Source organism: Diadema setosum, chromosome 4 (genome assembly GCF_964275005.1).
Source record: "Diadema setosum chromosome 4, eeDiaSeto1, whole genome shotgun sequence".
In the NCBI taxonomy this organism is placed as follows: Eukaryota; Metazoa; Echinodermata; class Echinoidea; order Diadematoida; family Diadematidae; genus Diadema; species Diadema setosum.
Genome location: NC_092688.1, coordinates 22459174 through 22467352, shown reverse-complemented (window position 1 = coordinate 22467352; position 8179 = coordinate 22459174). Strand labels below are relative to the sequence as shown.

At 40.5% G+C, this 8179-nt stretch overlaps 1 protein-coding gene across 1 annotated transcript in view; it reads left to right on the top strand.

The window, feature by feature from the left end:
- The first annotated feature begins 239 nt into the window (after positions 1 to 239).
- Positions 240 to 8179, top strand: part of LOC140227712 (bile acid-CoA:amino acid N-acyltransferase-like) — a 31839-nt gene continuing 23899 nt past the window's right edge. Inside the window, exon 1 of the mRNA XM_072308122.1 lies at positions 240 to 313. The gene's annotated coding sequence lies outside the window, so the exon portion shown is untranslated. The remainder of the gene's footprint in view (positions 314 to 8179) is intronic.

Below are 8179 nucleotides of genomic sequence, written 5' to 3'. Positions count from 1 at the left end.
TATATATTATCATTATTGATAGGGCCTTATTGTTATTAGGGCGTTATCGCTCTCCTCCCAGGGGATCCGTGAAGCCAGACGCATACCGGTACACATACATATTTTTACATTTCCCAGCAAAACTGAACATTTCTAAATTTCCCGGCGTGAACCCTCCCGCAGGCCGGGCGGCGCGCCGCCATTTACACGGTCGCCGGGCGGCGGGATGCGGGATCCACAATTATAAGGGCAGGTGTGCACGAAGGGGAGGTTGTAAGTGCTGCTCTGCGCATTACGGAAGGATATTCCTACATCTAACAACGAGTCAGCAAAGGTAATTATACACGGCAATCATGCACTTACCATTATAAACGAGAGAGGTAATGCGATTTTGTTGATTTCAGGTAATTTAGAGCGAATACTTACTTGTTTTCGCCTCATTTCACTCGGTAGCGTAGCCCAGTGAAGAAATCGAATACCATTGCGCGTGTCCATGCGTGCATCTTCGTTCTATACGCGCAATGCTATTATGCATGCTATTATAGGGTTGGACCTACTACTCATCGACCGCCTAATGTTTATTTGATTCAAGCATAAAGAATATTTAACACTGAAATTCACCTAAAAAAACTTGACCTACGTGATTGAGAAAATCCAGCTCTATCAAATGCCGTTGGCGTTGTTCCCTTTCGATTCGAAGTTTCAGTGCAAAAATATCGCCGACGAACTTGCGTGGCCTCGTTTCAGCTCCCCGCGGTAACGCTCGTTATCAGGATCGACCGCTGTTTTTGCATTGACAATGTACGCAAACCGAGTTGTATTGAACACCGTTTTGTACGAAGCTTTTTAGAAGCCTTTAAAAAACTTCCATAGACATTACATTGTGCTGTCATTACGATTCGGTGAAAATATTCATTCGAAATTTTGTCCTTGATTAAAACCATTAATGAACAGTGAATTATCGCGTTTTCCATACCATCCAGGGGCGGATCTAGCTTTTTATAAAGGAGGGGGTTGGGCACGTATGTTGGTTGGTGGTGGTGTTTATTGGCGCTTTTCAATCAATTTGATTATCTGCGCCACATATGTGGGGTCGTCATAGGCGCTTCATCGCCGTACGTAGAGCGCGGCCATTGTGCAATCCGTCGAGAGAGGGCTCACTTCAGCATTTACATTAAAAATACTTTGATTCGGTCTCCGTTCGAAACTACTCACTAACGGAAGATGACTCCTCAATATCTGACGTCATTAAAAAAGTTCAGAGTGGTTATCAAACATATTAAAACTAAATTCCAGAGGAGCAACACATACACGATCTCTCACAACAAATCAGAACGTTCCTAGCTGAACATTCACTTCACAATAGACAGAGCAGAGCCAGGCAAAAACTGCCTTTTTTTCCAGTCAAGGTTTTCTCACTTGATTCTGGTACTTTAGACCATACTTAACAAAATAAGCTTCTGCGCCATCTTGAAATCTGTCCCAAATCCAAGATGGCCGCCAAATATCCAAAATGGCCGCCAGATGACCTAAAAAGTGCCTTCTGTGGTTAAGATTTGTCTGGGGATGGGTTTTTTTTTTTACTCTATTTGATGATAAATGGTAAGAGGAATAAGATTCAGTGAATTAAAATTAAAATCAGTTTCTTTTTTATTGCGAAAATCCAACATGGCCGCCAGACGCAGCTCCCGAAATTAATAAATGTCATAATAACCAGAGGGCCAAACCCTAAAAACTTGCTTACTTAACAAGTGACTTCCACTCTCTCTACAAACTAAGTAGACCATGCTTATTTTCAAATTTTTATTGTAACAAACAACATTCCACTGGTCTACCTCAAAAAAAAAAAAAATTGTTGCGGAAGCCTCCAAATCCAAAATGGCGTCCAAGATGGCCGCCATATTTACTGAATTTGCTATTTGAAAGATAGAATTTGATAGAAACATCAGATTTCAACAGATGTGATGTCATATGAAAGAGAATAACATTTCCTACAAGTTGATACCATTTTTGTGGGAGATTATGATAACTGGATTGAGATTTTAAGGAAAAATACAAATTTTTTGATATTTTTCTGAAAAAAGGAAAATCATGAAAATGCTTGATTCAGCATAAATCAGAAAAAGACTGAAGGATTATCTTGAAACGTTTTTTAAGAATTTTTTTAACATATGATTAATATTTGGAGAAAATTAGGGGTCAGTACCTATTTTGCGGTTCAGGAATTATAATGTCTCAAACTTGAAAACTCACTATGTAAAAATTTCCACTTTAGCTGTGACAAGACCTTGTTGGTTGTAAAGAGAGTCTGCACGCGCCAAGACTACTACACGCACCACTGGCATTGACGCTTGCAGCAGTGCCAGTGGTGCGTGTAGTAGTCTTGATGCGCGCAGACTTTTTTTGACAAAAAAGAGTTTGTGCCTGCAAACTAACTTTTCATACCAAGTGGTAGCTCAGGTGACGCTGATCGCTATTATTTCAAAGTAGATTGTTCTTATATGTTTTTATGCCTCCGCCAACGAAGTGGCCGGATGCATTATGTTTTCGGGTCGTCCGTCCGTCTGTCCGTTCGTACGTCCGGACGTCCGTCCCGTTTTGTTTTTGTCGATATCTCAAGAACCGTGTGGTGGTTTTACATCATACTTGGTATGAGGGTATATCCTGGGGGATAATACTTTTTTTTTTGGATTTTAGGGTCATGGGGTTATGGGGTCAAAGGTCACAGGTTATTTTGTGAAAAAAAGGTTGAAATTTCATGTTTTTCTCCATATCTCGCAAATGGTTAAAGGTATCTTCATGGAACTTAGTATATATATATGCTTGTACCGATGGGCAGTGATTATCTAGGAAAGTTGGGGGTCATGGGTCAAAGGTCCGGGGGGTCAAAGGTCAAGGTCAACTCCTCAAAATATCACTACTTATATTTATGCAATGCCTGAAGGTTTGTTTTTTTAACTTGATGTATGCATGTATTACCAAATATATATTCTGTGGGAAGTTTTTGCCAAAAGGTCAAAAGTCAAAAGGTCAAAGGTCAAGTGAAAGTGCTTAATTGCACTTTTTCCTCCATATCTCGAAAGTAACTGAAGGTATCATCATGAAACTTACATATTTATGCATGTTCTACCTGACAGTGATTCTCTTTGGAACTGTGAGGTCAAAGGTCAAAGGCCAGGTTTAGATAATGCTATTATATTTGATACTGAAATTATACTTTTTCTCAATACCTTGAAAATTACTCAATGCATAAACTTATAAAAGGGTCAAAAGTCAAGTAAAAATCATCAGTTCCCCCAAATACCTGCACTCTGACGTTTTAATCATTCATCCAATTGAACCTAGTTCTAGGAAAGTGAACATTCAGCACACTCTTTTGTGGCAAACCTGTCATTTTAATATTTTGCCAATTGTGTGAAACTGTCATCACACATTGTCAAGACATTGTACTATAGACCTATTAGGAGAACCATGCATTATGGTGGAGGCATACCAGTCGCCGTAGCGACATTTCTAGTTTTTTATACTAAGCTGTGAACAGTTATCAATGTTATGGTTTCTTGAAAAGAAATGGTGATATATCCGTATGTTTTAGGCTTCATTATATATATATATTTTTTTTTCATTTATTGTTTTTTTTTTACATGGTAGAATGTTTTGTGATACAACTAACCTGCAAATATAAATCGAATGTGATATCTCTTCCAATGGTAAACGATACCTTTAGTGTGTTGCGTCAGAGCCAAATCTTGATTAATAATTTGATATATTTTTAGAATTTATTGTATTGATATCTATCATATATATTGTCCTAAAATTACCATAGTAAACCATATTGAGGGTTTATTTACTTATTATTTTTAGGGGGGGGGGTGGAGCTCATTTTAGTGTTTGGGTAAGGCCCGATCTTTGATTTAAAAAAGAAATTCTTCTGTATCAAAGATATGCTTTTGTACTTGTATGTTACTCTGCTGTTGTAGAAACGTGAATGATGATGGCATATGTGTCATAATATCTGATCCGTACATGTCCTTGAAAGCCCTTCTGATCCGAGCACCCCCCCCCCCCCCCCGAAAAATCCGACATGGCGGCAATTTCTCAAAGTTGCTTTTAAATGTGTTGTGCGAAATTACTTTCCAGTATATTGTTCAAATAACACTGTCCAAAATGATTATTCATGCTGTATATTCACATTTCTGAGGGGCCCACATTATACAAGCCTTGTCTTTTTAGTGGGTCCCTCCATTTTTCGACTTATCCACAATGTTTACGTACTTCAAATCACTCAAGTTTTATGATAATCTGTAATGATTGTAAGGTGCTACAATCATTGTATTCTTTTCATCCTACATAGTTTTGAGCACCTGGTTTTCTGTTACCAAAAAAGAAGAAGTGATGTTTATATGTTCTTGTCGAAAAATGAAATAAAACATTGAATTGAATTGAATTGAATTGAATTGAATTTACAAATGAGCATGCTGAAAGTGTATTCACTGTGAATAGATTTTTCTTCCATCGTTTTAGGCTGATTTCATGTGGGTTATAGTGTCAAAATTGAATTGAACTAATGCCATTGGTAGATGCTTTCACATTTTAGATATCAGGATCACTCGAGAGTGGAAATGTTAATTTTCATTCCTTTTAGAGTGATCTCAGGGATCACACAAAGAGTGACGAGTGATCCCTAAGGTCACTCTAAAATGAGTGAAAATGAAAACTTTCACTCAAAATTCACTCCAATTTTACTTTAAATTTACTGATTTCCGTTAATAACTCCTTCAAAAATGAAACTTCCACTCGATTTTTTTTTCTTTTTCGGAGTAGAATATCACTGGTTTTAAAGATATCTCCATAAAAACCCGTGATGGTTTGAAATAGCACTACAATGTTCAAAATATATAAAAACTATAAATAGATAGCGCAACAGACAAAATTGTACCAAAATTAAAATAATGCATTTAATCTGGCGCAATAAACTATGTCAGCTTTGATGGCCTGCAATCTTGAAGTGTTTGAGGGATTGATCCAAATTTTGTTTTAAACTTTCTATAGCATGGTTGTTTCAAACTTCTACCTCTATTTGAAAGACATTTTTTGCTTCATCTCATCTGCTCCAGGACAATCTACTTTGAAATGATAGCGATTGGCGTCACCTATAAGCTACCACTTGCTATGAAAAGTTAGTTTGCAGGCACAAATTCTTGTTTGTCAAAAAAGTCTGCGCACACCAAGACTACTACACGCACCACTGGCACTGCTACAAGCATGGGCGTAAACCCGGGGGGGGGGGGGGGGGGGGGATGGGGGGGATATATCCCCCCCCTGAAATGGAGGAGGGGGGGGGGATGGCCTGTATAATCATCCCCCCCTGAATTTTGAAGAAAAAAAAATGGAGGAAGCAGAAATGTGATTGTATCAATTTTGGCATATTGCATGACGTTTGTACGCCGGCCTTCAGACAGGTAACAGAGCTGAACAGTATTCTATCTTGTAGGAAATCGAATGCATAATTTTCTCTAGCGCTCGCTCGCTTCGCTCGCTCGCTCGGACATGTTATACACTGTAAGGTATGGCTCAGACGTTGACAACGTCAAATAGTGTAGGCCTACATGTAAACATGCTAAGACGAGAGTAACTTGGGACCATCTGCAAAATATGTACGAAAACAAACAAACAAACAATAACAAAACTATATTGCCATAATTGAACCCCCTCCATTTCCTGAATCATTCATGAGGAACGACAGTGACTGATAATTCAGTCAAGATACATCTATGGGTATACCCAGGGAAGATCAGGGGCGTCGAAAATATCTCGGGGGGGGGCAAAGGGCATTTGCCCCGCCCCTACGAAAGTGTTTAGGCAGGCAAATCATTTATCCCCCAAGCAATTTCCGAGATGAGGACAAATTTCGAGCTTTCTTAATGGAATTATTGTCCAAATACCGCCAGAACTATGCACCAAATCGTTGAATTGCAATCATAAACATGCAAAAGCTCCGCTATACTGGATCCCTTTCGATAAGTACACTGTTGAGATTGACGTATATTTCCCTAATTTGTCAAAGAGTGTGCAGCATATCTTTCACTTAACAAAAGCTCCCTCATATGCAGAGGCGTCGATGGGGGGGGGGATGGTTCCCCCATAAAAGTGGGACAAACCAAATCGCAAAAATATAGCTAAAAACGGCAGTTTTTGGGGTGTAAAATGTCAAAATTTTAAAGCTCGCTCGCTCCGCTCGCTCGCATTTAAACGCTAAGCCATTCCCCTGATGTTGCTACCAGTGATTGACAGCAGTTGCGCCCGGTGCGCCCCCTCCCCCCTAATCTCCAAAGCAAAAGATATAGCTACAAATGGCAGTTTGGGGGACTGTAAGATGTCAAAATTTTTCAAGCTCGCTCGCTTCGCACACTCGCATTTAATCATTATGCCATTCTCATGATGTTGCTGCCATAAATTGCCAGCAGTTTTCGCCCGGTACTCCCCCTTAATTTCGGGATTTAATCATTATGCCATTCTCTGATGTTGCTGCCAGTAATTGCCAGCAGTTTTCGCCCGGTGTGCCTCCCCTTAATTTCCAAAGCGAAAAAATACAGCTACAAACGACATTTTCTGGGATTGCAAAATGTCAAAATTTTAAGGCTCGCTTGCTCCGCTCGCTCGCATTTAATCGCTATGGCATTCTCCTGATGTTGCTGCCAGTGATTGACAGCAGTTGTGCCCGGTGCGTCCCCTTTAATTTCCAAAGCGAAAAATATAGCTACAAATGGCAGTTTTGGGGACTGTAAGATGTCAACATTTTCAAGCTCGCTCGCTTCGCACACTCGCATTTAATCATTATGCCATTCTCATGATGTTGCTGCCAGTAATTGCCACCAGTTTTCGCCCGGTGCTCCCCCTTAATTTCCAAAGCTAAAAAATAAAGCTACAAACGGCAGTTTTGGGACTGTAAAATGTCAAAATTTTGAAGCTCGCTTCACTCGCTCGCATTTAATCGTTATGCCATTCTCCTGATGTTGCTGCCAGTTATTGCCAGCAGTTTTCGCCCGGTGCTCCCCCCCCCTTAATTTCCAAAGTGAAAAATATAGCTACAAACGGCAGTTTTGGGACTGTAATAAGTCAAAATTTTGAAGCTCGCTCGCTTCGCTCGCTCGCATTTAATCATTATGCCATTCTCCTGATGTTGCTGCCAGTTATTGCCAGCAGTTTTCGCCCGGTGCTCCCCCCCCCCCTTAATTTCCAAAGCGAAAAATATAGCTACAAACGGCAGTTTTGGGACCGTAATAAGTCAAAATTTTGAAGCTCGCTCGCTTCGCTCGCTCGCATTTAATCATTATGCCATTCTCCTGATGTTGCTGCCAGTAATTGCCAGCAGTTTTCGCCCGGTGCTCCCCCTTAATTTCCAAAGCGACAAAATACAGCCACAAACGACAGTTTGGGGGACTGTAAAATGTCAAAATTTTCAAGCTCACTCGCTTCGCTCGCTCGCATTTAATCGTTATGCCATTCTCCTGATGTTGCAGCCAGTACGAACTGCCAGCAATTGCGCCCTGTGCGCCCCCTAGAATTTCCAAAGCGAAAAAATACAGCCCAAAACGGCAGTTTTTTTTTTACTGTAAAATGCCAAAATGTTCAAGCTCGCTCGCTTCGCTCGCTCGCATTTTATTGTTATGCCATTCTCGTGATGTTGCTGTCAGTAATTGCCAGCAGTTTCACCCGGTGCCCCCCCTTAATTTCCAAAGCTAAAAATAAAGCTACAAACGGCAGTTTTGGGACTGTAATAAGTGAAAAATTTTGAAGCTCGCTCGCTCCGCTCACTCGCTCAATCATTATGCCATTCTCCTGATGTTGCTGCCAGTAATTGCCAGCAGTTTTCGCCCGGTGTGCCTCCCCTTAATTTCCAAAGCGAAAAAATGCAGCTACAAATGACATTGTCTGGGATTGCAAAATGTCAACATTTTAAGGCTCGCTTGCTCCGCTCGCTCGCATTTAATCACTATGGCATTCTCCTGATGTTGCTGCCAGTGATTGACAGCAGTTGTGCCCGGTGCGTCCCCTTTAATTTCCAAAGCGAAAAATATAACTACAAATGGCAGTTTTGGGGACTGTAAGATGTCAACATTTTCAAGCTCGCTCGCTTCGCACACTCGCATTTAATCATTATGCCATTCTCATGATGTTGCTGCCAGTAATTGCCACC